The 8,229-nt window shown below is 40.7% G+C and overlaps 1 pseudogene; it reads left to right on the plus strand.

Annotated features, from left to right (window-relative positions):
• Positions 1 to 5,929: 5,929 nt before the first annotated feature.
• Positions 5,930 to 8,229, plus strand: part of LOC102773000 — a 23,260-nt pseudogene continuing 20,960 nt past the window's right edge.

The raw sequence follows: 8,229 nt of genomic DNA on the forward strand, positions 1-8,229 counted from the left end.
AATTGGGCCTGGGATTAGAACCTAGATCAGCCTCCTCTAAAGTCACATGCTTTTCTATTTATTATGCCACCTGTATACACTGGCAAGTCCTGTTTCTGAATCTTCACTTGAAACACCCACCCTGATGAGCCCTGTGCTCCTTTCCAACTCCTCCTGGACCATGCACATCAGTCATCTCCTCCCTCTCCGCCGCCCCCCTTGGCTTCTCCATCTTTGCAGGTACCTCTTTCTTCCAAGTTTAAGAACTTACCCAAGTCTTTTTCATCCTTAGTTTCATTTCCTACATCTCCCACCACCCCCTGGACCTGCCACACACACACTACTAGAACCTACCTTCTGCCATCATCACACACCTGAAACTGCTTCATTCAGTCAGGGATTCTCAACCAACCAGCCCTCTAATAGTAGATATAACTTATATGAACTAATTACCAGGCTCTGCACATATATTATCTCATTACTCCTCATAAAACCTCATAAGACATTATGATAGTTTATTTTTCCAGATGAGAAATTGGAGGCTCAGAAAGACTAAATCTGCACATGTTTTATCTCATTACTCCTCAGAAAACCTCATAAGATATTATGATATCTCACTTTTCCAGATCAGGAAATTGAGACCCAGAAAGGCTATATAACCCTGATTTGCTCAGGATCACATAGCAGTTAAGTAGCAGAGCTGGTGGAAATCAAGGTTGGGCTTACTGCCAAGCTCATGTTCCTGCCACTCTGCTGCAAGGCCATTATTCATCTCCAATCGATCCCTCTTTTCCAGGGGCTGTCAGGGAGATTGACTTGCCAAGCGAGGTACCTGATCACCAACAACAAAAAGGCTAACACCTTTTTGGGGGGGGGGAAGAGGGAAAGACTTAAAGGCAAACATCTACTAGCCCTTATCTTTAACCTACCTTTAGACTTCCTCTCCCTGAATAGTCTAACTTCATCTGAAAGGTCACTTAGGCTTGGTGAATGAAAGACCCCTATAAAGTCCAGAACCAGAAACAAGAAGGAAAGGCAGGTTAAGGAGGCTTCACAAAAACCATCTCCCCTTAAGTTTATCCATTATCTTTTCTGCCCTGGGAACATTTTCCTTTCTTTAGCAGATCCAGTTGAGTGGAGGGAGGCTGGTTTAGCCAGAGACCAGATAGGATGCCCATTTTTTATTTTCAGTCATGCCCATGTCCTGGTGAGACTCCCTGCACTCACTATGTCCCTGTGCATGTGCTCTCCAAGTGCAAAGAAATTTTATTGAAAGGTGTCTGCTCATGGTTGCATTGTTGTCACATGCAGTGACCTTCATAAATAGCTTTGGGAAAGTCATTTGGGAAAGGGAATAACAGGTGGTTGATTTTTTTTTCCTTCTCCTTTATTGGATTGTACTGATTTGCTATACAAAGCTGTACAAGTTACTGGAAATGTGCTCACACATGCCTCCCAAATACAAACAAGGATGTCAATGACCCAGTGTTGTAATGGACCAGCCTGAGATCTGCTTGGGTAATCCAGCAAAACCATTTGTACTTTTTTAATAGAGCAAATAGTGGAGTGTAGCAGGAAGCCAAGCAGAACCCTAAAGTGCCAAGACAGACAGAGGAGAGACAGAAGAGATAAGAGGCTGAAGAGGGTTAACATCAGCCTCCAAGTTAGCTTCCAATTCTTGGTAAACTCCCAGAGGGAGACTGCACAAATCATGAAGTTAATTGCCATCCTTTTCCTTTGTTCCAGGCTGTTAACAAGTTTCGCCCAAGCGGACCAACAGCAAGAGCAGGTACAACAGCCAGTCAGAATGGTCGACAGCTGTAAACCATCAGGGAGGCTCCAGCCAAATGTCTACTCTGCAGAATCACATTCCTCCGGAGGCGAGAACGCAGGGTTGGCTGCTTAGATAGAGAGTAAAGAAAGGTGAAATCTGCCGAAACCGGTTTGGCTCAGGGGATAGAGCGTCGGCGAAAAAAAGCTAATAATTAAAGTTAGAGGCTTAAAAAAGACCAACCTCACTCTCTGGGCTGGGACTTGGGCAGGGTAGTCCTCAAGCCTCCAAGGTTGGCCTCCTGGGTAATCAGAGTACTGGTATTCTAGGCTGAAATTAAAGAAAGGTAGATGGAGTCATTTGAAAGGGGCTAGGTAGAGTGGGCAAATCCAGGAACTCAGTCAGGCCACAGCAAGAGAATTTTCTGGTGACTGGACTTAAACTAAAATATAAAGACTTCCAGACCTCAAAGGGGAGGAGGTCTTTAAGGGGTATGACTAGCACATACTGTATAATCTCATACATAAATGGAATCTAAGAAAGTCACACTTAATAGAAGCAGAAATTAAAATGGCGGTTGCCAGGGACTTTGGGATGGGAGAAATGGGGAGGTGTTTTTCAAAGGTACAAATTTCAGTTATAAGTAGAGCCTGGTAGCGGAGTTCAATGGATGAGCGTCAACCTGTGAATCAGGAGGTGATGGTTCAATTCCCGGTCAGACACAAGCCTGGGTTGCAGGCTTGATCCCCAGTGTGGGGTGTGCAGGAGGCAGCCAATCAGTGATTCCCTCTCATCATTGATGTTTCTATCTCTCTCTCCCTTTTCCTTCTTCTTTGAAATCAATAAAAATATTTTTTAAGAAAATAAAATGAGTAAGTCCTGGGGGTCTAATGTACAGCATGGTGAATAGAATTAGTATTACTGTGTTGCATGCTTGAAATCTGCTAAAGGGCTAGATTTTAAGAGTTCTCACCACACACAAAACAGGTAATTATGTGAGTTGACAATGTGTTAATTAGCTTATTTGTAGTAATCATTCACAATGTATACATATAGCAAATCATCTTTTTGTATATCTTAAATATATGTAATTTATTTATACATCAATAAATATACCCCAATAAATATACCTCAACAAATTATACCTCAATAAAACTAGGGTGAATGAGGGACAGTGGGGTATGTCAAGAGGAGTCAGAAAATAAATTAATATAGTTCTACTATATTAGATAAAATATCTACCATGAAGTCCCAATGGCTGAATACATCAAGGGTAATAGCAATGTTCTAGTTGGTTTAGAATATTCTTTATCACTGATGGATATACTCAGGTTGAAGATAAATCCTGACAGGATGTGTGATTCCAAGAAATACTACTGGATGCATCAAAACTATTAGTTTGGGGGGATAGGATGGAGGGTTTAGTTGCGATTTTGTTGTTGTTGTTTATATGAAAACATTCAGAATGATGAAACTGAAAGAGAAAAAAATTAAAATCAAAAGACCTTTAGCTTTATTTCTCTTTAAAGTCAATCATCATCTCTTGATAAAGGAAAGGTTAAGCAAACTGGGCTCAACGGACTAGTCTTCTCTCCAAGGACATCCCCAGGAAGAGTTTGCCTGGGTGGCTTTGAAAACAAGCAAATCAGACACAATACAAGAACACTTAAACAATTTATATGGCATCATTTATCTCTGTGGTGGTGCATGCCACAGGATATATGCATATTTGACACACTGCCTTGTTGCATAACTGATCTATTTATTATCACATATAGATATCATAACGTCATTGAGGGAGTGATACCACAGGACATTAGAAATACGTGGTCCCATGGATGCTCTTTTTTGCACTGTGCTTGACATCCCAAACCCAATGACCTTATTCATATACATAATTCTCTCCACCAACTTTTTCCAACTCCTTTAATTCATTACATTCTGTATTTTCCACCTTTTGTTGTTCCAGTACAAACAATTAACTAGGGGGACTAAATAACTACCCTGATTTTCTTCTTTGTGGTCTTTTTCCTGAACATTGGGGCCCATTCTTTGGCTGCATTCGTATAATGATCTTGGACACTGTACAAAAGGCATCAAATAGTATCATATGACTTGTTGTCTAGCCTTAGTGAATAAACCTGTGGGATATATAAATATATATATATATATATATATATATATATAAATATATATATATATATATATATATATATGTATATATATATATATACACACACATATATACAATTTTATTGATTTTGAGAGAGAGAAAAGGGAGAGGGATAGAGATTTAGAAACATCGATGAGAGAGAAACATCGATCAGCTACCTCCTGCACACTCCCTACTGGGTATGTGCCAGCAGCAACCAAGGTACATGCCTTTGAATGGAATTGAACCAGGGAACCTTGAGTCCGCACGCTGATGCTCTATCCCTGAGCCAAACCGGTTAGGGAAACCTGTGGGACTTTTAAAGAAAAGTGCAGGTGTAATTATCCTGCATCCAGCATTGTTGAGCTGTCATCAATGTTCTTGTGTCTGTTTTATTGTTACAATATTAGGTAAATATGGAAGCAAAGCCATTCCACGGGGTCATTTTTTTAAAAGGAATTCTGGTTCTGTTTTCTAAAGAAATGTAGACATTCTTAATTTGGATCTATTTATAGTTTCAGCTTTCTTCAGCTGCCAGTGTGTTATCCATCTTTAGCCTAAAAACCTGGCATAAGAGATTTTTGTTTGTTCACATATGATCCTCTTAGACCCTTTTATATTTAGAAAATTAAAATCTTTCTTTGGGGGAAATTCTTGGTTATTCTGCCATAACAGAATATGTATTAACATGTAGATTCAGTGATTCGATACCTATTTAATCTCATGCTGATATTCCGGAAGGATTTCTTGCATAGGTGAAAATAAATATGAGACACAGGGGGCGTATTTTTGTTTTTGATGTATCCCACTTAGAAACTAGAAGTCTTATGTCATGCAAAAGAAAACAAATTATTTTTAAATGGAAAAATATAAAAGTTAAAAAAATACAAGCTTTCAATATTTTGTTCAAATGAATTTCAGTATGTCTCTGTGACAGTTTACTTTGGTGGAAGAAAAAATCCATCCATTTGACATGATGAGATTAAAGAAAAAAGCCCATTGAGCTTTTTATTTACTTATTTATTTTCTTAAAGTAAAATTGAGACATTCTGATTTTACAAACTAGTGTAGTCATGCCAGTCCTGGTGCCCTTGGCGATGTTTTATTGGTGTTGTCATTGGCAGACATCTGTAGCAAATGTGTTGTAGTTGGGTACTTTGTTTTCCCTAAAATATCCACGGAATCACTATCACCTACTGCTTTATCTAAGTCTGAGACCCAAAACGAACCTCGGAACTATCGTGTTTGACCCCATCATCTCCCAGATGCAAATACACTGACTAGTGCAGGCTCTGAGAGAGCCCTGCCCCTGAACTCAGGAGACCCGGGTCTGGGTTGGCTTTGCCTTTCCAAGGTGGGAAGCTGCCTAAGCTCTGCCCTTTCTACTTGGGGCTCCTTTCTCTCACCTGCAAAGTGAGGGGCTGGGCAGCAGCACCTCTCAGGTCTCTTGCTGCTACAACGTGCCAGGATTTTGCATAAAAAAAGCTCATCTAGCTTGGTACCTTGAGCTTTAAAAGCTTTATTTATTATTTCATGACATGTTAGAAAAAAATAGAAAACAAACAAACCAAAATTACCCATAACTAATCCCATCATCCAGAGATACCTGTTAACATTTTTTTCAAAAAAATGAAAGAAGAAAGTACTCTTGTTTGTTGGTTTGTTTTCTAATTGTAAAAGTAATATATATTTGTTTTCAAAAAATACTCAGACAATTTAGGAATGTTTGTTTAAAGAAGAGAGTAAATGATAACCATAAATCCACCACTGAGACAATATGTTAACAGCTTTGTTGCATAACTTTTCAGGCTTTTAAAATCATATATGTGCATGTAATTTGGTTTCTACAAAAATAGGATAATACTATGTATACTACTTTGTTACTTGAAAATACATGTTTATAAATATATTATGAACATTCTTCCAAGTATTTATAAATTTCAGTATTTTTAGTAAATGTTTTGCTCTTGTTGAATTAAACCAATATCAAATATACATAACTGCACCAGCTCCCTCTCCAATGGTCTGCTGTTGTCAGTTGAATGAGCCCTAATGTATCTTTGTTTTCTTTTTTCCAGGGAGACCGGGACATATTTTATTCTGTCAAATACGAAATCAAGGAGGGCGACTGTCCTGTCCAAAGTGCGACTGTCCTGTTCAAAGTGGCAAAACCTGGCAGGACTGTGACTATAAAGAAGCTGAGCAAGCTGTAAGTGTGATGGCCTGGAGCCTCCAGTTTTCTCAATCGAGACTGCGATTTTATTCTATTAGTGCTGGGGGTGATGAGTACTGTGGAGCCTGCTTGTGAGGGGTGTACATAAATGCTTATATGTGTACAGAAGGCAAATGGTGGATGCCTATGTTCTTGCACAGACAGAACGGGCATGAGGGGCCAGCTATGAGATTGGAGAAAGCCCTCCCATGAAGAGGGGACTCCTATGACCACTTGGGTGCTTTATTTGTGCAGACCTGAGTTGGAATTCTACTCTGCCTCTAATTAGCTGACCACTTTTAACCAATGGACTCCCTTGTAAAAGGGAGGTAAAATTGACCTAAATTGGAAGAAAAGGAGATACAAATGAAAAGACCTTGCTTTAACAACAAGGAATCTTAACCAAATGCCTAACATCTGTTTGCCACACCACAGCTGGTTGTTTGGCCTTACCTGAGGGAACTAACAGCCAGTGTCTGCCAGGAAGGAAGCCATTCTTTCCACAGTCCATGGACTCACCTCTTTAATCTGTCAAATGTTATTGGTGGAAATGGGGTGTCCACTGGTGGGAAGTAGGTGATCCCTTTCCCCACTGGATATTGTGGGTACAGTCCTCACGACATCTTGAGAAAAATTATTTTCTAAGACTCACGCTTTATTTGTATGGAATTCCATATCTGCATTTCTAAAGTCCCATTTCCCTTAAACCAGTCCTAAAAGTGGAGCAGCTGGGGATTCAGCAGAGCCAAAAGCCAAATCAATGTCCCAAGTTTCCATTTCATGGTGGAGCTGGGTCTGGCACAGCATCAAGATAATTCTTGTCCATTAGCCCATTGTGTGTGGGTGGGGGGTGGAGGTGTGGGGGAGACATATGGCTGTGGATCATGTGAGTGCATGCAGGGGAGTGTGTCCCCTGCAACAAGAGAGCCAGGAGCCCCAGTGTGCAAGAGAGGCAGGAGAGAGAACTCCTTTGTTTAGGACTTTAATATCTGAAATCTTCCCGTGCTTACAGGTGCCACACCATCTGTGTTCCCAGGTGTGACTGACAGAAAGTACCTTCCCTAGGTAACTCAGACTTTACGGGGCATGTGTCTATTTGGCCTTCCCTTTGCTCATTATAACTGGTTATTACAATGGTATCAAAAGCACCACATCCTCTGTGCAGTTGAACCCTGAAGTTGAACTATAAGAGGAGAGGTGGGCAGGCTAGTTTTAGGGCACTGTGTTCACCTTAGTGAAAAAGTGCTCCAAACATAACATTTTTTAAAACCTCACTGTCTATACTGCCTCTCCTCTGGACATCTCATGAATATCAATGACTTGTAAATAATAATGACAGGCTTGAAGTTAAAGCATAATAATGAATTGACAATCATCAGAATAAAAGTAATCATACTGACATTTATTAAGCACTTACTGCTAGCCACAGTGCTAATTGTTTTACATATGATGATTTAATTAATCCTCACAACAATTCTATAAGGCAAGTGTTAATATTCTCATTTTATAAATGAGGAAACCCAGGCCCACCACAGTTAAATATCTTGCCCAGTATCCCATAGCTAGCAATTAGTAGAGTTGGTATAGTAGACCTTGTAAGAATGGAGCAACTTATGCAGAGATATAACCACTATTAGCTCCTTCCCCCTCGTGGCAGAGTGGCTGGGAGCAGAAGAATGGGCACATGTAGGGAATGTCAAGGCCACAGGAGAATGCACGGCGATCATAGCAAACAAAGACAATATAAAATTCTCCGTGACTACCCAGACCTGCAACATTACTTCAGGTAGCTGATATATAGGGCGGCGCTGCCCTGGTGGGAAAGGAACCATTTCCTGTGGGGCCAGGAGCATAACCTGGACAAAGCCCTTTCCCAGAGGGCACTGGGTGGCTATGCAATGCCATTTGCAGACTTGGGGGTTGGGGGGTCTTTAGTGGCAGAGTCCTGAGGTGGGGCCAGGCTCCTGCCAATCATCCCCTGGCCTCTCCCTGGACAGCAGCACTGAATTAGGTGTGTGCAAAGGCCCTGGGAAAGGACTAGAAAACATGCCACATGCTTCAATTGTGGGGGTGTCCTACAGTGTGAAAAGCAGAGGCTTTGAGGCTGGATCTGGC

This window comes from Myotis davidii, unplaced genomic scaffold, assembly GCF_000327345.1.
Source record: "Myotis davidii unplaced genomic scaffold, ASM32734v1 scaffold2092, whole genome shotgun sequence".
NCBI classification, from domain to species: domain Eukaryota; kingdom Metazoa; phylum Chordata; class Mammalia; order Chiroptera; family Vespertilionidae; genus Myotis; species Myotis davidii.